A 21314-nucleotide genomic window follows, 5' to 3' on the forward strand; every position below is an offset into this window, starting at 1 on the left:
AAAAAAAAAAAAAAAAAAAAAGACAAGGTGAAGTGCTAGTAACCTCTCCCTTGTCCGCTGACAGACCTACTGTGCCTTTGGATTTTTCTAAAAAAAGCAAAACCATTACAAAGTGATGCGCTACTAACCTCTCCTCTGTATAATGCCAAACCACACTGTTTCAGGAAAAGAGAAGAAGGAACACTTACTTCATTAAAACCACAAAGTCCAGGAATTCCTAACTACAAAAAACATTAAAAACTAACCCTTGTAAAAAAACAAAGAATTATACGCTGGCAGGGAGGCTCTTACCCAGCTTATAAGGAAATATTTTCTAACCTCTGGACTTAGACTCATAGCATCCCAGGTACAGGCTGAATGTCTGCTCTGCCAAAAAAATAACCCTCGACCAGGAGCGTCAGTGCCATCAGCCACTCTGGAACCTACCCCAGGCCCGGGATTGATTTGGCAAATAAATTTTACTAAGTTCCCCTGGACCCAAGGGTTCAGATACCTCCTCGTCTTGGTGGATCGATTCAGCGAATGGCCCGAAGCCTTCCCATGCCGTAACAACACTGCCAAAACGGTGGCTCTCAAATTTGTCAAGAAAATCATTCCCCGCTTCGGGCTTTCCCACTGGATGGAATCTGACAACGGAACACACTTCACGTCACAAGTCGTTCAAAAAATATCGGATGCCCTACAGATCCCCTGGAAGCTCCACACGCCATGGCGACCGCAGGCTAGTGGGATAGTGGAGCGTACAAATCAGACTCTTAAGTGACACCTCTCAAAGGTCTGTCAGGAGGCTTCTCTTCGATGGCCTGATGCTTTGCCCCTCGTTTTGCTCCGCGTCCGCGCTCTCCCTAAGGGCAGATTAGGGCTCAGTCCCTTCAAGATTATGTTTGGAAGGGCATGGCTTCTGAACCGTACACCAGTTCTGGCAGGGGAGTAGGAAATGGGGTACGGTTTCTTATCTCAGTACATGTGCTCTCTGTCTGCTGTTCTTTCTTCTCTCCACAGGTACACCAAAAATTCACAGCCTCTTCCGCTGGATGCCCTGATCCACTCCTTGCAGCCAGGCGATTCCGTACTCGTTCGGACCTGGAAGGACAAGCCTCTCCAAGAGCGGTGGAAGGGACCCCACACCGTCCGGTTGGTTTCCCATACAGCAGCAAAGGTCAAAGGACACAAAAACTGGATTCATCACTCTCGTCTGAAGGCAGTGCCCGCTCCTGAACAGTGGACTGTCCAGCCTGCTGAAAAAACTTTCAGCGACGATCTGGGACTTAAACTGTTATTTAAGCGACAATAAGGTTTGCTGGAAATGCCTTGTGCTCCCTTTGAACAGTCGCAGCGCACTCTCCGCGAGAACTCTGAGCATTGGTTGTGTTTATTTTCACAGGGCTGGCCTAACCTATTGGCCTGGTCCCTTTTGTTTTTAGTCTGCCTGCTATTGGTAATTGTTATTTTGTGGGTATTTGGGGAATTGTAATTGTTAGACCCCAGGGTCACCTGCCCAAAATGGAATCAGGTCCAGGGTCTGCCACTGTGTTACTCTTTGCCATAGGGGCACTCCTCTCATTGACTCCCGTTTCCCCCCAGGCACATGCGGGATGGAAAGGAATCCCTATCAACTTAAAAACAAATACGTATAAGGCCCTGAAGGTTTGCTTTGCCCAAAAGTTTAACCTCTCTAACTGCTGGGTTTGTGCCCAGATCCCATATCACGCCACTAAGTTGCCCTGAAAAGTGGTTCCCCAAAAATCCCGACATACCTTCTCATTAATAACCCCAGCTCCATGGCACTCAATCGTATCTTGTCCACAGAATATGAGAAAACTCAGCCAAAGGCTTGTTGAGTATTCTCAAAGGAGGAAGTTGTTGGTGTCACTAGGCATCACCCTAGGTAACTCGGGGGTTTGGAAGACCACGAAAGTCGATAAAGCCCCCCCCCACACTAAGCCAAAGTGAACCAAGCCCCTGCATGTTAACCTTTACTAACCCCACAGGCCAGCAGCTGGGAAGCGATAGTAATAAGGCCTGCATGCTTCTGGCTGAAAGGCAAAATAACAGATCAAAGGGAAAAGGACAAGATAACAGTTCAAAGAAGAGTTACTAACAAGCTAGACTTATAGCCGCCAAGGTGACTTAACTGCTTAAATATAACTGCTGTAGGAGGAGGGAGGGGGAAAGGGAAGAGGGGGGGTAGGAAAGAAAGGGGTGGGAGAAAGTAAAGTATAAAAAAAAAACTGCTTATGTTGGTGCGCTTGATTTGAGACACGCTGGTCTCCTAGTGCCTATTCAGAGCTCTTGAATAAACTTTGTCTGCTTCTCCACCCTGGTGTGTTCATTGGCGCGAAGCACACCGGGCAACGAACCCCACTGTTGCCCCCTTGGGCCCTCTGTGCCGGCAACACCGGCTCTGCCCTCCCCCCTAAGAGCCTCCCACTCACTCCTTTCTGCCCCCTCCTGCCTTGAGGGCAAGGTGTGTGTGTGTTTGGGAGGGCATAGCTCCCCCCAACTGGCAATTTTCAGCATATTTATGCACTTTTCATATTCTACTTATTGAATGTTTGTCTATCATTGGTATCTTAACCTCCTCATTAAAATAGTAATGAACTACATAATTACATTATCTGAATTACAGTATATTAAAATCATTACACTCAGCTACAAGCTGTCTTCACTAACAGCCCAGTTTACAGACATTACGTTCACTCTGCTTCACACCTGCTTGGGGCCTCTTTGGGAGCTGCGGGCCACTGATGGCAGTGGAAAGGTGGCAGCTGCGAGGGACAAGCAGTGGGGAGTCTTTCCCCTCTCCCTGCCCCTTTCCCCCCTGTCTCGTTTCTTCTCTAAGTCCTTGCTCCCCTTCCTGATGTTTTCCCCTTCTTGCTTCCCACCCATGTCCCTTTCCCGATCTCTCTCTCTAGTCCCCTTTCGGGTGGCTCGGTCTAGTGCCTGGCCCACCCATATACTCAAAGCGCAGAGGAGGCTCCCCCTCCTTGGGGTAAGAAGGGTTGCCTAGTGGTTAAGGCACAGGCCTGGGGGGGGGGGGAGGCAGGTGTTCTGGGTTTGGTTCTCTGCTCTGCCACAGACTCCCTGCTTAGCCCTGGGAAAGTCACTTCACCTCTGTGGGCTCTAGATCCCACCTGCCAAATGGGGCTAATACTGACCCTGCCTCCTAGGCTAAATCCATTCATGGCTATGTCATGATGGGGAAAAAGAACATACCAAGGTTGGTAGATTTGAGCTGAATTTCTCCACAGCCTGAGAATGAGAGCCAGCTCCACATAGGGGGGAACGGGAGAGAGAGAGGGGCTCAGGCCAGCTCCCCACCGGGGGGGCGGGCGGGGGAAGGGGATTCAGCCCCGCAGCTTCTTCCACTAAGGCAGCTGGGGGCTTTAGAGCCACAGCTCCTGCCAGGGTCGGCGCTTCTTCCCCGCCCCGCGCAGCTCCTGCTGGGGTTGGGGCTTCTTCTCCCCCTAAACCACCACTGGACCCACCAGCCCTAGGCTAGCTGGGCTCACTTGGGTCACCTATCCGAGGGGTGGCCGTGTTAGTCTGGAGTTAACCGCTGATAGTCTCTAAGGTGTCACAGGTCTCTTTGTTGGGTCACCTGATGGCTGCTGTGGCCAGAGTGGAGTCTGAAACCCTACAGGGGGATGCCACGATGGCCACCAGCCCGAGAGGGGCGGAAGCAGGGGTGGGAAGAGGCAGAGTGGGGGCGGGGCCCCTTCTGGCTCTCGGCCAGGCACTGACCCTGCGAGGCCCCCCCGCTCTAGTGACCTGTGCGGCCAGGGCCAGGCTCTGCGCCTGCGCGTCCCCCCGCCGCCGCTAGATGTCGCCCACGCCAAGGGGCTCAAGGGCTCAGCCTCCGCCCCCGCCCCCCGGCAGAGAGGAGGTTACGAGCCGCCATCTTCTCGCAGGTTTCGTTAACCGAGCGGTGTGCGGGGCTGCCGGCGGGTTAGCGGAGTCCGTGCGGTAAGTTTTACCAGGGGAAGGGGCCGCTGCCGCCCGCTAGCCCCGACGGCAGGGGACGCGGCAGCTCGGCCGGGGCGGGGAGGGGGAGGGTCTGGGTCTCTGGGCTCCTACTACAGGGGGCGGGACACGACTCACCCCCCCCCCCTTCGGGATAGTGCCTGGGGCGGGTAGGACTGTTCCCGCCCCTCCGGGGGTGTCCTGGGCGAGGGCTTTACTCTTCCCCCTCCCTGAGTCTCCCGCCCCCAGCCCCTCTGAGCAGGGCACGCCCGGGAGGGCGAGGCAGAGACTCTGAGCCCCACCCTCCTTCTCAGTGGGGGTCCCCCAGGAGGGGGGCAGGGACTCTCATTTCCCCTACTGCTAGGGCAGGATAAATTACATAACACATTTCTGGGTGATTTTCAAGACCCCCCCACACCTTGTAATACTTTGTAATATGGAAACAAACATGTCAAATTAAAGGACCCACAAATCTTAGGGCGTTACCTGATGTATGGACAGCCCCGAAGATCCAACTTGAGTCCGCCAGGGAGTTCTGGTACCTTGATAAACTGGACCCAGCCTAAGGTTCATTCACTTCTAATTCCCCCATTTCCAACTGTGGTAGACCGGTGTAGAGCCCTCTGGATTTATCTACATCCAAAATTGCAGTGCTGTGTTGGCACGTCTCACCTATGGCATTAACCTGTACATAATGCATTGCATGCCATTTGTCCACACATCTGGAGTACAGCTGACTTTTCAACTTCATTTGTGCCTCTGGTTTATCTGTACTTGTGTCTCCCCCTATTAGCTCATTTAAGGGTAAGGTCATTTAAAGAGTTGCTTTTCTTCCTGTTAATCTTCTGGACCTGAAAGGTTCAAGAGTTATAACAGTAATACTTCTGTATATGTAGCTGTTTATCAAATATTATGGATATTTATTAAATCACTAAAAATGTAGAGGATTAAAGCAGCAAGTAAAATAGTATGAAATCACAAGCAAACTGGTGTGTGTCATAAGCCAAAGTCTCTCTTTGAAATGAGGAAGTGTTTTCAAGATACTGCTATATCAAAGACTTAACCGAAAAAGTCAAAGTTCACTTTGAAAAGGTCTGCTTCTATAAAGTGTCAGAACTAATGTTTTATAGCTCACAAGAAAATAAATTAGGGGATTGCTTTTTTGATATTTCTATAGCACAAGGACAGGACTACTTTTCTTGGTGAACCTGCCTTTTTAGAGGCTTTAGCAGTCTCAAATAGTGGCTTTACCAGTCTCAAATAGTAAGGGATTGGTCGGGACGCGGGACAAACAGCTAAAAATTGGGACAGTCCCGATTTTATTGGGACGTCTAGTCACCCTATCTGCAATGAAACCCTCAACTCCCATTAGAGTCAAGTGCACAACTTCACTTTTATTTAACATGGTAACTGAAACCTCAGGTTTTGCAAGTTTGTCTAAATATAGCCCTCTGCCAATGGATAACCTAAAACTCATTCTGCTGACCTTCATGTGTAGTAGATTTTCTGTAAAAGAAGCTACAAACTGTTTACCAGTTAATGGGATCTCCGAGTGCATGGTCCCTTAGAAAACTTGGGATAGCATACAGGGGGAAAAATCAGTTTACAAATAAGGATAAAAAAGAGATGATTTTGAATAGATAAATATTACATTTCAGAAGACTCATATCTAAGGGCATGGCTACACTTGCAGATACAGAGCGCTTTGAGTTAAACCGGCCTTCATAGAGCACAGTAGGGAAAGCGCTGCAATCTGTCCACGCTGACAGCTGCAAGCACACTGGCGTGACCACTTTAGCAGCTCTTGCAACGGCCACAGAGAGCAGTGCCTTGTGGTAGCTATCCCAGCATGTAAGTGGCTGCAACATGCTTTTCAAATGAGGGGGGTGGGGTGGAGTGTGACAGGGAGTGTGTTGTGTATAGGTGGGGGGGAGAGAGTGGGTTTTTGGGGGGCTGAGAGCATGTCAGCATGCAGTCTTGTAAGTTCAGACAGCAACAGACACCCCCCCCCTCACCTCTCCCACCTCTCTCTCTCACACAGCATTCCACAATAATGGTTGCTTTGTCTTGGAGCAGATAAGCATGCTGGCTGTCAGAACCGGAGCTTTCAAAGGGCATATCGGCATGCCTGCAGTGATTCCAAAACAATGACGAGAGTGGCCACTTGCCTGAAGGGGATTATGGGACGTTTCCGGAGGCTGATCAGAGCGCAGTAATGCAACACCTCGTTCACACTGACGCCTAGGCGTTTCAGCCAATGCACACCAAATGTTAATCTTCTCACTGAGGTGGAGTACCAGGACCGCTCTTGCCCTGGAGTCAGAGCGCTCTACGTGCCTTGCCAGTGTGGACGGGTAGTGAGCTAGGGCACCCAGGGCTGCTTCAATGCGCTGTAACTCACAAGTGTAGCCAAGCCCTAATTTTCTGATGTCATTATAGGATTAATAACCAAAATGGAGGCTTTATTTTGTTAGATTACTAAATTATGTGCCATTAGAGCAGATTAAAAAAAAATCTAAGAAATCTTGTGGGACAGTATCAAAAGGAGAATCTCTTCTCCCCTCCTCCATAGGGAAAGACCTTAAAGATTAATCACAATTTTTGTCTCCTTTTTTAATCTGTTTCTGTTTACTTATTAAAATCATGTCTGCCCTTCAAAATTCTTGCAAATAAGTGAAATCTTCTTGTGAAGGTGTTAGTATTTCATCTTTGAGCGTCATTAATTTGGAATTGAAAACATGACAATGATTTCACAGTAAAAACAAAAAATCCCCAAAATTTCTAAAACACATCTCAGATTGGCAGGGTCGAAAACTGCTCCTGCCATTCTTATAGGAATAAATCCCACTGTTAACATATCTGCTTTGTATGAACTTTATTGGGTCTTCTTAGAGAGAGGTGGAAACGTGGCCTTCCTTGTCCAAATTAAAATACATATATATTTCCCTAGCTTCTCTGCCGACTCCCTGTGCGAAGAAAGTAATAATTGTTCGTTTTCTCTCCAGGTCTTCTGCAAGCTTAGTTCTTTGAGTCCTGATACAATATGACACAATATAGATCTTTGCAATTTGCAAATATACTTAAAACTTTCATTCAAACAATTCTCGAGTTCTTTGCACCTACGCCCACTTTCTCCTGCCTTAGTCTTTCTTCATTTTGGCTCAGGCACCACTCTCCTGATTCCTACTAGTTCTGAGAGATGTTTGCCATTTACAAGATTCTTTGCATAGTCAGGTTACGTATTTTAGCTGGTTCATTCTTTCTCTTTGATTTTCTCTAAATATTCTATACTTTTTTATTTCACGGGTTTGTCTGATGTTTAGATTTTTGTGCTGGATGTGCTATAAATGGGTTAAATAAATATTTAATTATTGCTTTTGACGCAGTTTTCCACAGTTTCCAACTATCTGTGTAAAATTGTATTTCCTTTAGGAGTATTTAATTTTGTCCTTGAATATGGTTTTAGGGATGCATAGAACTGCATAAAATCTAGTTTATTACTAGCAATACTACATTGTTTTATCTCAAGATGGTTAAGTCCCTAGAAAACATTCATATGGGTTTTACTGTCTTTTTAATGTCAGTGTTTATTAATATGAGAGATTTCAGTTTAATAAAACAGACTATATTCTTCCTCATCTCCTTTTAAAAAGATGCAGGCTGAGCACCTGTCCGTTGTCATGTTACTTTAAAATAACACTTTCCCAGGAAGTGTTATCATGTAGAGCATTGAACAGAACATGACTTCTATCCTAATATATAGGATGTTGTTTTGTTGGGCTTTTCATTTAAGGAACAAAAACTGTTGGGAACTCCAATTCTGCCAAGTTTAGACCATCTTGAAAAATACCAGAAACCCCTTACCAAGTCAAAATGTCAGATGGGTTATTCTTCCTGCTGCCTTATTAAAGGCATTGAAAAAATTATATTTATTTATAAACTGGGTTTTGGTTTACCTGTAGCATGTTGGCAGTCTCAGGGCCTGTTAGTTTCTCTTTAATATTGTGTTTGCAAACATAAAAGGCTGTTTTGTTTTTATGTAGTACAATTAGTAAACTAAGATTAATTTAGGATTTCTACTTGCTGCCTGTAGGTAGCTACATGCATGGCTTTTGTTTTTGTTTGATGTTACTCATGGAACACTAACTACTGTGACAGAAAACTGTTCATGCACATAGAATGTCAGCCAAACTGGTGAACTAGTTCCGGAACTCTGGTGTCTTTGCCCTGTGTTCTTAGAAGTAAAAGCAAGAAGAGTTTCTAATGATTGCTCCCACTGATATGAGAAAAACTTTTTAAAAGATATCTCTGTTATTGTCAAACATTATCTGACTGGTTTGACTTCTAATATTTTGGTTGGTAGGCTTCATTTCAGGCTTCTTTGCACCTATAGAACCAATCCAAGACCTGTTTTCAGGCCAATTCAGTATGCAGTCCCATTAGAGTTTACTGGTAGCTGAACTAACATTAGACACTAAAGCACTAGTCACATTTTCTATCCATTGATATCACACCTAGGGTAGGTGAGGGGGGTGACAAGGAAATGGGGTAAGAAGGGCATGAATGTCCAAAGAGGGGCAAGAGTTCAGACACCAGAGGGAGGAAAAAACGGGGGGGGGGGGGGGGGAATGTATTCCTGTAGAAATGGTATCTTATCAGGTAGAAGTACTGACTCTGAAAAATCCAATTCAGGGCATTGGTGGGAGGGAAACAGGAGGACTGAATCACCTGACCGAAGGCAACCAACCAAAAATCACTGGGGCATGACCCTTATGTTTTAGATCAGCACTTGACAAATCTACTTGTCCAATCACCAGTGAGAATTGGAAGCTTTACTTGGTATATTGGAAATTCATCCATTAGTTTTGTAGAATTTAACAGCACTTAAAAATAAGCTTCTAAAGTAGCTTTATGTAGAGAATAATTCCCACCTCCCACCTCTCTTTTATCTCTGTAGGTAGTGAGCTATCTGCAGCAGAGTCAGTAGAACCCACTGATCTTTCCCAGGGGAATCAATGTCTACTAAGAGAGTGGTATGTCTCATGCATATACTGCCAGCCTGTTAGAAACTTCCAGGAGGCTTCAAATACACTAACTCCTCACTTAAAGTTGTAGTTATGTTCCTGAAAAATGCAACTTTAAGTGAAACAATGTTAAATGAATCTAATTGTCCCATAAGATTTAATGTAAATGCGCGGGTTAGGTTCAAAGGAAATTTTTTTGGGGCAGACAAAAGGCATTATATACTGTACAGTGGTTGGGAAGTGCCCCAGGCTTACCTCACACAGGCACAGCCCCTGCAGGCAAGAATGCAAGGAAGCAGCAGCAACAGCAGCTTCCCCACTCCTGCCTCTCCCTCCCAGAAAGTCGTAAGCGCGAAGTGTTGGGAGGGAGGGGGAGGAGCAGGGAAGCCCCGCATCTCCACTCCTCCCCCTCCCTCCCAGAAAATCCTAAACGCTGCTAAACAGCTGTTTGGTGGCGCTTAGGACTTGCTGGGAGGGAGGGGAAGGAGTGGAGACGCAGTGCTTCTCTGCTCCTTCCCCTCCCTCCCAGAAAGTCCTAAGCGCCACCAAACGGGGGAAGCACTGGGAGGGAGGGGGAGGAGGCGGAGAAGTGGAACTTGTGCAATGCTCCCTTGTAAAGTTGCTGCTCTTCCACAGAATCTTACAAGCAGGCACCCAAATGACGTTATAAGGGAGCATTGCACAACTTTAAATGAACATATTCCCTAATTGAGCAGGGATGTAACATTGAAACAACGTTAAGCAGGAGGATGTTAAATGAGGAGTTACTGTATCCCAATCACATACTCCAAACTCTGCGTTCACTTTGACTATAGGTGACAATTTTATTTAAGTTAGCCTTTCATTTTAGTCATTGGTGGAGAAATCCACTAAATTTCTGAAGTGTATTCTACAGGAAAAGAAAGTTAAATGTATAACAGCTCTGTCTCTATATCTTTAGATGGCCATTTACTTGTTGCCACTTGTTGACTTGTGTCTTATGTTTTATGTAAAGCAAAAACACAATACTCTTGCTGCATGATGAACGTCTGGCAGAGCTTATAGCTTTTTCCCAAGGGGCTTAAGAAAGTATGTCTCAAAAAAAGTAAACACATTTCAAGAAAAATGTTTTACTGTGAATAAAGTAAAATAAGAAATTATGTAAAATATTCAAAGAGCAGTTGTGTAAATTTGCAGAGGCATGTAGTTAATGCACTTTAGAGCACTGAGCTGGCTAAATCGTTCTTAGTCTAGGTCAGCCTGCTGCTTTGGAAGGAAAACACTGACAATTTTTCATGAATTTGCACATGCCTTGAACTCAAGAAGACATAGTTGAGCTAAGATAATAGGTCCAAATGCAGACTTGTACATTAAACTTTTCTATGCAGAATAAATATATACCGTATTTTCCGGCGTATAAGACGACTGGGCGTATAAGACGACCCCCAACTTTTCCAGTTAAAATATAGAGTTTGGGATATACTCGCCGTATAAGACTACCCCTCTTCCAACGCACACCAAAAAAAAATTAAAAAAACATCAGATTTGATTTCAATATGGTAATTTTAATTCAAATGCTTATGACATGCAGGTACTTAGCAGGAAAACTGTCACTTATAAACATAAGGCTGTTTGACATCAAACATGTAAACATAAAACAGTGCAAGTGGATTAAACTTTTCCTAATTCACTCTAAAGCTGAAAGGAAGGATAAGACAATAAACCCATGGGAGCTGCCATGCTGTTTGTTTTCTAAGCTGTCAACCAAACTGGAACTGATGATGATAGGAGGAAGATAACAAACAAGAGAGAGAGAGCAAGTGCCGGGCAAGTCCCTGGCGAGTTAGCAATGCCCATCATAACTGCAAGCTACGGTATTTTTACAGGTTTTGCTGGCGTGACAGTTTCCCTTTAAAAGCCTTCAAAATCCTCCTGTTCGTCATCTGATATCATAAGTACATCAATGACATCTTGTGATACATTTGTAAGGCAGTCATCGTATGGATCGAATTCCGTATCAGATGGTGTGGTCTCAGCTTCGGCTTCCTCTTCATCTTGCCACAAGTAGTCGTCCTCCATACCATCTAATGAATTTGATATGCCACACTTCTTGAAAGACTTGATTACTGTTTCTGCATCAATATCATTCCAGGCTTTTATGACAAACTTGCACAAAACATCCAACTGTGGAGCACGCATGTTTCCTCCTTTTGTGAATGACTTTTCGCCGCTAACCATCCATTCATTCCACCGTTCTTGAATGCGATCTTTAAATGGCTTGTTTAGGCACACATCCAGTGGCTGTACCAACGATGTCAATCCTGCAGGAATAACTGCCGCATCTGTGTTTAGTCTTGCAAGCATTTGCTTGGTGCTGGGAGTTAAATGAGCCCTGAACATATCCCACACCAGTAGACTACATTTTTGAATAAGTCCACCTGGTCGCCTGCTCCATACATTATCAAGCCATAGCTTTACCCCTTCTTCATCCATCCAGCCTTTTTCATTCACATGTACAAAACAACCAACAGGGAACTTGAATTTCGGCATTGTTTTTCCTCTAAAAATAATCATTGGTCTCAGTTTGGCGCCATCAGCTGTGCATCCTAGTACCACTGTAAAACTGGACTTCTCATGTCCTGTTGTTTTAATTAAAATTGTTTTTTCACCTTTTTGATGGACAGTTTTATTTCCAACCATATCAAAATTCATTGGAGTTTCATCCATATTTCCAATACTACTTAACGCATAGCCATGTTTAGTGCGCTGTTGTATTACGTATCGATGGAAACTATTTACTTTGCTATCAAGATCTGCAGGTAATTTTGGGGCAATTTTCATCTTTTGCCTCAGTATCATATTATGCCTTCCCATGAATCTAGTACACCAGGATACAGTGGCCTTAAATCTGTTGCTGTGATCTGGGTTAGATTTGGCCCACTGAAGTGCAAACAAATGTATTTTATTTCGTGTCACTACATAACCGTTTTGGCGATGCTCATTCACCATGTCTGCTACATGTTTTTCGAGTTCTGGCCAATGTGGAGTGCCTCTTCTTAATGCACACTTACCCCTTGGCATACTCTTTAATGCTTTTTCATTTGCTTTCCAGTCCCGAACCATCTTTTCTGTTACTCCATATTGTCTTGCAGCAGCGCAGTTATTATGTTCCATGGCAAAGTTTACAACTTTAAGTTTGAAACTGGCTTCATATTTCTTTCTTCTTGCTGGTGGAGCCATGATGGGGTTTTGACTGTTGGACATTTGTATACTGTACTGTATGTACTGGTGCTATACTGTATGAACAGGTACAGATACTGGTGCTGTACTGTATGTACCTACCACTTACACCTTCCCGGTGAGGCGCCCCCTCACCTCGTCATCGGGCGGGGATGCGGCCGCGGCCGTTTTTGAGCTCCCCCCACCATATGCGGCGACCGCAGATTCTCCAGTCCGGCTTGGAAGTTTCAGCACCCGCCCTATAAGACGACACCCGGCGTATAAGACGACCCCTGACTTTTGAGAAGATTTTCCTGGGTTAAAAAGTAGTCTTATACGCCAGAAAATACAGTAATTAAATAGCAATTGACTCAATTCTTTTTTGAGCTTGAAAATGAAATTGGGACATGATGATAAAGCTAAAACTTATGTGGCACCAAAAGAAGAAATAAAATTGCATTAATTTATCATATTTGAAAACAACTTAGTGATGACTAATACAACTACCTAATCGACGTGCTATTCAGTTGTATTTTGCCATTGCTCCCTGTACTACATTTCTTCTATGTGTGGTCGCTTCCTTCTTCGCATCTCCCCTATCTACTACTTAAACCATCTGTGTAGGTTTCCCCCCCCCCCTTCCTTCCCTGGTATCTCACCCTCACAGATACATTTCCCATATATGCTGCCTCCTTGTTACTTCTGGGGAAACTTGTCCAATTTTGGCCTTCCACCTAACTCCACCCTGCCTCTGCTTCTCTAGTCTTTACTTCATCAGTCCCCTTCTCATGCTTCATCTGGGATTCATAGATTTCAAAAAAAAAAATAAAAAAATTAATGCCAGAAAGCAACATTGTGATCATCTACTCTGACTTCCTGCATAACATCGGAATGCCTTTTCCCTCTCCAAAAACGTCACTGCTAGCCATGGCTTCTTAATTACTTACTTCGTCCATTTTCCTGCATCAGAAACATGAACTCCTCTTTGAATCACATCGCCTGTACAGCAGTTCTCCACAAAGGCGGCCTCTTCTCTCAAATATAGCTCACCCCAAAGTGTCCCCAAATGACATAGTGGGGGGATTATCTTCTCCTGAAGTCTTCACCTGCTGTACAGCTTCTCTTTGAATATCCTCCTTCGAGCAACACTTCATGGGATTCCTGGCTACGTGGAAGGGAGATATCATCTAACATTCCACTATCTTCCTTCCTTTCAGAGTTTGACACTTGGTTCTTCTCTTTCCTTTACCATAATCTTCCATCTTCATTCATGGCAGTTTCAGCTTCCGCACTGTCCTCGAGCCCCTGAGTTTCTGCCTTTTTGCTCTTATATTCTCGTTTGACATCTCCCATCACAGTGGTCTTCACTCATCAACCTTGTCTTCACTAAACACCAGCCTAATAGGTGCTTCACTAAGTACCTGTTATCTTTCCATCATTGAGCTCCCTCTTTCTGACGATCACCTCATGCAGCATTGTGCACTGACTCGTGTCTCCTTTTTATCTTGACCTTCTGCAATGTCCAATATGTCAGTGTTCATAGTGTCTCTGCCACTTTAGCTCTGTATTCTGCTCTCTCTCTGCCTGTGGTATCTCTGTGTCTGCCGCCTGCTGAATCTCTACTGCCGTGAACTCTTCTGTCTTTCTTTTCAAAGGGTTGACTCAGCCTCTTGCAACTACACCTATCACTAGCTGACCCCCAATATCTGTTTCTTCTGTTCTCGTGCCTCCAAATGCCTCTGGTGAAAGTCCCATGGCTTTGCAGACTCTCCACTATAAATTTATCCTCTGTTAGCTCTGCCATCTTCCTGATCAACTAGCACTAGTCCTGCACTCATTGACTACCATGCTCACTGTCTCAGCTTGCTACTTTTCATATTCTCCAGTGTTCCACTTGTGTACAGCTCTCCTCCATGCCTATCATGCTTATCCTGTTGTCTTATTGTGCTCCCTATCTCTCAGGTTCACAACCGTGTGGTCATATATGACTTCTCTCTCTCCTGTGTGCACACATCCCTGCTTTGGCCATATCCTGCCATTCCTATATAATTTCAAAGATCTGGATTGGAATTTGGGAGACCCAAGTTCAGTTACTGGCTCTGCCAGAGGATTCCTCTGTGAATGTAGGCAAATCACCTATTTTTTGGGTTGTTTTCTTCTCTTTAAAATGGGGATAATACTTCCCGACTTTGTGTTTTGAGGAGAAATTCATCCTTCATGAGGTGAAGGGATATTACAATAATGGGGGCATAATCTATTTATATTTGTTCGGACAGCACCTAGCATTGTGAGTAGTGCTATATAGTGCAAATTAAAAATAAGTGGCTTTTACTTTATAAATATCCAGAAGTGCTTTGTTTAGTTGTACTATAATTTGCAGGTATGGAAGCCAACATATAGTGTTAGAATCCATAGAATCTTGTTGAAACTGTCTTATGTTTGTGATTCATTGAGGAATGGAACAGATCTATCAGGCTCCTATTCTGTTTTCTGACAAAGTCCAGACATATAATTTCTGCGGAAATGTCTATCCTATGGAGAAAGGCAGCACGCTCACTGGAAACTAGGAGTAGTTGTATCAAGGAAATATTTACTATAGACTGGTGGGAAGTAGCCCATCTTGTATATGTCCCTTACATGTTTGTGGGTTTGGGGTTGCTATGGAATAAGTAAAGCCATGAATTTGAATAGACATTAAGTACTTAAACTGAGAGCAGTGTCCTAGCCATAATTAGTTCACTGTTATTTGGTTGATGTAAAACCTTTATATTACATTATAACAGACCCGTGACTTCAAGGCCAGCATTTTCAAAAAATGATTAGTGATTTTGGATGCCGAAAAGGGCCTGATTTGCAGAATGTAAGTGTGACGCTAAGGGGTTCTGTCACTGCCTGCCTTGTAACCTGGGGGGCCTTAATGCTGTGCAGGTACGGTTCAATTCTCTGACACCAATAGCTAGTCCACAAGTGTAAGGTCTCACCAGCCCAGTTATTCTTTGCAGGTTGACATCAACAGCCTAGTCTTCTTAAATACAACCTCCCTAAGTTCTGAACTACCAAACACTTGCAGTTTTCCCCTCTGGTTCATAACTAAGGCTGCAAGTTTGTCACGGAAAGTCACGGATTCCGTGACTTATGCAGTGGCCAGTGCGCCTGGCTTGGGCAGCTCAGGCAGCCCCTGCTCCAGTCGCACCAGCCAGTGCTGGGGCAGTCTCGGGACACCGTGTCCCCTCTCTCCTCCCCCCTCCCCCCCAGCAGCGGAGTTTGAGTGTGGTAGGGGTCATGGGGTTGGGGCATGGGACGGGGTGAGATGGGCTGTGGGTGGCATTTACTGGGGGGCTCCCCGGAAGCGGCGACATCCTCTTCGCTCCTCTGCTAGGCAGAGATGTGGCCAGGCAGCTCTGTATGCTATCTCCGCCCCGCAGCTCCCATTGGCCAGGAACCGCGGTCAGTGTGAGCTGCGGGGGCAGCGCCTGCTGACGGAGGCGCAGAGCCAAGTAGGGAGCCTGCTGGCCCTGTCAGCTCCCCCACCGAGCACCAGTGGGAGTCCCAGGCTGCACGCTGCAAACCTGCACCCTCCCAGCACCCGGGCTGCGTGCCACAAACCTACCCCCCCCCCCCCCCCCAGTTACCCGGACCTCCCTCTCCCAGACCCCCCTCCAAGTTTTAGTTAGGCGTATATAGTAAATGTCACGGACAGGTCCTGTGCCGTGAATTTTTGTTTACTGCCAGTGACCTGTCCATGACTTTTACTTAAAATACCCGTGACTAAAACATAGCCTTATTCATAACCCCTGAAGGGTGAAACCAACCCTCCTGATACCAGCTTACTTTGGCACACACGCTGCACACCAGAGATCTGTTTGGATGAAAAAAATTAAAGTTTTTTTAATAGGAAAAACACAGATTCAATGATGAAATAGTAAGTGGAAGCAAACATACAGATTACACAGAAAATAAACATAAAAGGCAATCTCAGGTTTTGCACTTTCGTATTAGATAAAATCCCTTTCCTAATAAAGTTAACTATTGCTTTAAGACAGTTTCACAGCATAACCGTTAATTTTAGGAGTGATCCAGCATTCACAAACAGCCCTCTGTGTACAGACTGTCCCTCAGGTTCTGGATTGAAAATTTACAGTCCCAAGCCTGTTTTTAAAGTATTCCTCTCTGCTCCCCCCCCCCCCCCCCGCTCTCCCACCTCCGCCACATGGACTATGGTTGAAAATTAAGTCAGATTAACTACATTGCTTGGGGGTGCGAAAAATCCAGGGGTTTGAGTGGCATAGTTCAACTGGCTTAACCCTTGGTGTAGACAGTACTAGGTTGATGGAAGGATTCTTCCATAGATCTAGTTACTGCCTCTCAGGGAGGTGGATTACCTACCCTGATCAGAGAATCCCTCTGGTCAGTATATAGGTAGTGTCCACACTGAAGTGCTAAGTGTGCTAAATCCCTGGTGACTCATGGTTATTCAGTGTAGGGAAATTCCCTCTTGGCTTGATAGCCAGGATGTCTTTCTGTTAACGCCTTTTTTCCTGGGTTGAACAATGGATGGTTACTTGAAGCTTGTTTTATGTAAATACCTGACTTGGGAGGTGCCCCTCCCTGCTTGACTGCTCACCATTCTGCTATGAGGGATAGTTGTACAAATTATGACCAAAAACAACATCCGGTGGCACCTTAACGACTAACAGATTTATTTGGGCATAAGCTAGAAGTGGGTTTTTAAATTGATTCAAGTACTCATTTTTGGTTTAAACCTTCTGTTCTGCTCTTGGTGTCTGGACCCTGATTGTCACAGTGAATATACACTTTATGAAAACCAGGTCCCTTTAATTAGCCTTAAATTGGACACCTAAAATTACAAGTAAGTTTTGAAAATCTTTGCTTTAATATTCAAAATTTAATGTGGAAATTATTATTTATTAGATCTCAATTGGTATTTTGGGGAGGGGAATAGAATGTACTTTGCTTCAGGTTTCTTGTCCAGTAGATGTGATCTGAAAAGGGTTGCTGATAGTAAATTAGTTCTGTAGCTCTGACCTCTTGAAGATAATAGAAAAATAGAGGAAGGAAAGGAAATTTTACAATCAATAAGAATTTAAAAATTGCAACCTGTTTTAGGGATTAGTAGAAGATAGGAGAAAAGACTAGAATTTGCCCTCAATTAACCTAATTCTGAATTTGATTATGGATAAGTGATTGGATGATGACAGGTAGAGCTCTGCAAATCTGCAGATATCCGCTATATATCTGTGGACAATTTTTGCAGATCGCAGCCTTGATACATATACAAATTTTGCATCTGCACAGGGCCCTAATGGTTGCAATGATTGGATGAGGATCAGGGATTACATCATATAGGATGGGAAGTCACAGCAACAATAGTATGATCTAGGATATTTCTATTTTCTCTTATTGTATAACTGTCCAATGGGGTTTATTGTTAATTGCTGGTCAGCACCCAGCAGTGCACCCTCAGTGGGTGAGGAAGGTCATTAGCATTTTAGCTCTTCCCCCCCCCCCCCCCCCCATTAAATGGGAATTTTGCAAATCCAAATTTGGGAGTAAATCTCTTTTAGAAGTGAAAATTGTAACACAGGGCAAGTACCACGCACATTAAACTGTTCTAAGAGAACCTGGGAGGCTCCAAGTTAGTTTTGGACTTGAAAACTATCCAAAATTTTCTTAACTGGAACAAGAACATATATTTTTAAAAAAATGTATTTAATGGGATCTAGATACTGAAGTCATAATTCCGTCTAGTGTTGATGGCATTGATGGATATGAGCTGAAGGTGCATATTTCTTGCCAGTTAATCATCTTTCTTCCGCATGTCATTCTCTGGACAATTTTCTGTTAACCAGGAAAGCAAACTGCAGTTTGAGTACTTAACAGTTGCAGTTTTAGTATATAACTTCATGTACAATATCCTAATTAGGGTCAATCAGTCATTTGTAGAGGCTGATGGGTATGCTGTAATCTTTTAAAGTTTGCAATGGATATTGTGCTCTCTCTTAAATTATAATGAGTTCTATTTAAATATATTCATGACATAGCAATCTCTGTTTGTGATCCCTAGCTACAGAGATGATTTTAAGGGTTAAATAAAATTGACCTTTGTTATCAAAGCTACTTTTGTCTGAATTTTACTTCTTTTAATAAAGCCGCCACACTTTGGTCAGTATTTAAATCCTACTCATATCTTTTTGCTTTGTGCTTATTCATGTAACCCTGTGCAGGATCGAGCCCTTTATGAAGCCAGTCTGTCTTGGGTTGCTCTAATTAAAAGCTGATTCACGGTCCATGGAAAAAATTGAAAACGAATCAGTCCCTCTCTCACTTAACTTGTTAACATGGCTCATTTGTTTCTGTTTGGCATAACTGGTTCCAGCTCAATATCCCATTCATTCATCTGTGATTTCTGAAGTTGAAACATTCTGTGCATTTTATGCAGAGCAGAAAGTTCCTGTGTCCCTCTACAATGTATCTCAAATTCATAAAGCCTGTTCATCCATAGTACTACTATTGAAATCAATTAGATTTAACATAGGCACGTCCTGGTGCACTGTAATTTCTTCTATCTATTTTGCAGTGTCTGACAACCTGACTTAGTATGCAGCTACTGAAAAATATAATTTGTATTCATAACCTGCTATGAAACAATTAAACTAAATTTCTGCTAATTAAATTTTAGTATATAATGCAGGGGTTCTCAAACTGGAGGTCAGGACCTCTCCAGGGGGTCGTGAATTTATTATGTGGGGAGGTCATGAGCTGTCGGCCTGTACCCCAAACCCTGCTTTGCATTCAGCATTTATAATAGTGTTAAATATATAAAAAAGTGTTTTTAATTTATAAGGGGGGGGGTCACGTTCAGAGGCTTGCTATGTGAAAGAGGTCACCAGTACAAAAGTTTGAGAACCACTGATATAATGGTAATGGGGGAGGGAGTTGTTGCTGGGTGGAGGCGGGGTGGCTGTCTGCTGAGTTTAACCAACCAGACAAGGGCCATTACAAGAGCCCAATGTGGAACTATGTGGTCGTGGGGGAGGCTTTGAAAGCGTACTTTAACAGTCTCAGCCACATTAATGTACTGTGCTTAACTGTGCTCTGGCCCTGAAGGTTTGTGGGTTTTTAGGAACGGTGTAGTACTTGGTGTACATTTATACATTGTTGTATAGTGAACCTATGAATTATTGTATTTTGCTGTACATTTATAACTTACATTATTTTAACTGAAACTATGAATTATGCAGTGTACACTTGCTTGTTGTACATTTACACATTATTGGGTGTTTTGAACCTCTGAGTTTTGTGGTGCTGGATGCTTTACAAGCACTGGGTGCTTTGAGTACCGCTGCATACTGCAGAATGTGTGGTAAACTAATCAAGATTATTTAAAAAAAAAAAAAAAAAAGTATTTTATTGCCCGACAAAAGCAGTCGGGCTGGGGGGTGGAGACCCAATATGAAAATAAAAAAGGACAATATATTAACTGAATGGAAGTTTAAATTTAGAAAGGCAGCAAATGGTTCTGTCCCTTTCAATGCAGAAATGCAATCCATTTTGGCTACAAGTACATCAACTGTGACTCTCATAAGTTGGTGTATGTGAGGCTGTGGTTGACCTTACTGTCCACCGGTCTACTGTGGTAGAGGTAGGGATAGGGATGTAATCCATGATGCCAAGTGTATCGTGGAGAGTTGTAGCGAGCTACCACCATGGAGTTCTCCAGGGACTGCAAGGGTGGCAAGTCGGACATGTGATTGTTGAATCTGTAGGTCAACTAGAATCTGCAGCATTTGTGTTTGTTGCCTGAGAAGTTCCATTATGTCCTGATGCATCTCCCACTCCCTCTTCTCATGGGATTCTTGGATCTTTATACATTTTCTCCTTTCCTTTCTATCCCTCTTCATGCTGTCTACCATGTTGGCCCACCAGGCCCTGAGTTCACAACAAACACAACATGGGCTAGCAGGATCTCATTGAAGGCATCTTCCCTAGTCCTCTTCTTTCTCCTCTGCGTCAGGCTTCTACAGGTGTGGAGGGGGCACCCCACAAGGCTGCAACAGCAGCAGCTGCAGATAAAACACAGATGTATCCATTGTATTTACAATCACAACAGAAAGTGAAAGTAAGTTTCAGAACTCCTTTCCCATAAAACTTTTTTTAATGACATGCTTATGGACACTTCAGCTGTGCAACACCTCTGCATAGCACCATTCTCCAGCCCCAGCCATGGGGAGTATTGCCTGTGAGTGGTGATGGGTGTGGGTTGGGGCTGACATTAACATTTTCAGTTGCTTTAAACAATTGTCCATATTTTCATTTGTTCATATTTCCTCTCTTTCGTTGATATGGTTGTAGATTCTTGCCATGCTTCACTCTCCTCCATCTATGACCTTTGGTAAAGGGCCCATAGCAAAGTCTGCCCTGCCAACCCCGATGTGCTCCTATGTGCTATGGTAATAGACACAAATAATAATAATTAGTGTTAAGGTTGTTGTGTTGTGATGAAATACCTTAAACATAAGATGCTTATTATGTGGGTCATGTAAGACCTATGACTATTAATTTTCTTGTTTTCTTGCATGCTTATGTCTTCTAAATGATGGGATAGATGACTCTGATGGTCACTTAGCAACCATAACTACATTTGGAAACAAAGTTTTTTGTTTGTAAGATTCTAAGTAACTGAGTGAAATAAGAAGTATTATTGAAGTTATTCCCTACTAATTGTGCTAGGAACCATTTTGTAATCTGTTGTATAGTAAAGTTGGTAATGGTTCCACTTATTTTTGTTTCTAAACCCTTCATTAAGAGGGCAGAAGGAAACTCTGAAAACTGAATCCATAAAAAGACATATGCTTTCTTTAAGGAGAGAAATAAAATACTCCAAATGAAAATTATGTTCTGGGTAGGGTTACCATACGTCCTCTTTTTCCTGGACATGTCCGGCTTTTCGGCAGTCAAACCCCCGTCCGGGGGGAATTGCCAAAAAGCCGAACATGTCCGGGAAAATGGCGGCTCTGTTTAAGAGCCGGGCTGCCTGAACGCTACCGGCTTCGGGCAGCCCCGTGCCTCCGGCCGGGCACTTCCCCTCCCGGGCTCCGGGGGTGCAGG

The 21314-nt window shown here is 44.1% G+C and overlaps 1 protein-coding gene across 1 annotated transcript in view; it reads left to right on the forward strand.

The window, feature by feature from the left end:
- Positions 1–3847: 3847 nt before the first annotated feature.
- XIAP (X-linked inhibitor of apoptosis) overlaps positions 3848–21314 on the forward strand; it is a 46680-nt gene continuing 29213 nt past the window's right edge. Inside the window, exon 1 of the mRNA XM_034781679.1 lies at positions 3848–3966. The gene's annotated coding sequence lies outside the window, so the exon portion shown is untranslated. The remainder of the gene's footprint in view (positions 3967–21314) is intronic.

The sequence above is a fragment of the Trachemys scripta genome, chromosome 9 (assembly GCF_013100865.1).
Source record: "Trachemys scripta elegans isolate TJP31775 chromosome 9, CAS_Tse_1.0, whole genome shotgun sequence".
Taxonomy (NCBI): Eukaryota; Metazoa; Chordata; order Testudines; family Emydidae; genus Trachemys; species Trachemys scripta.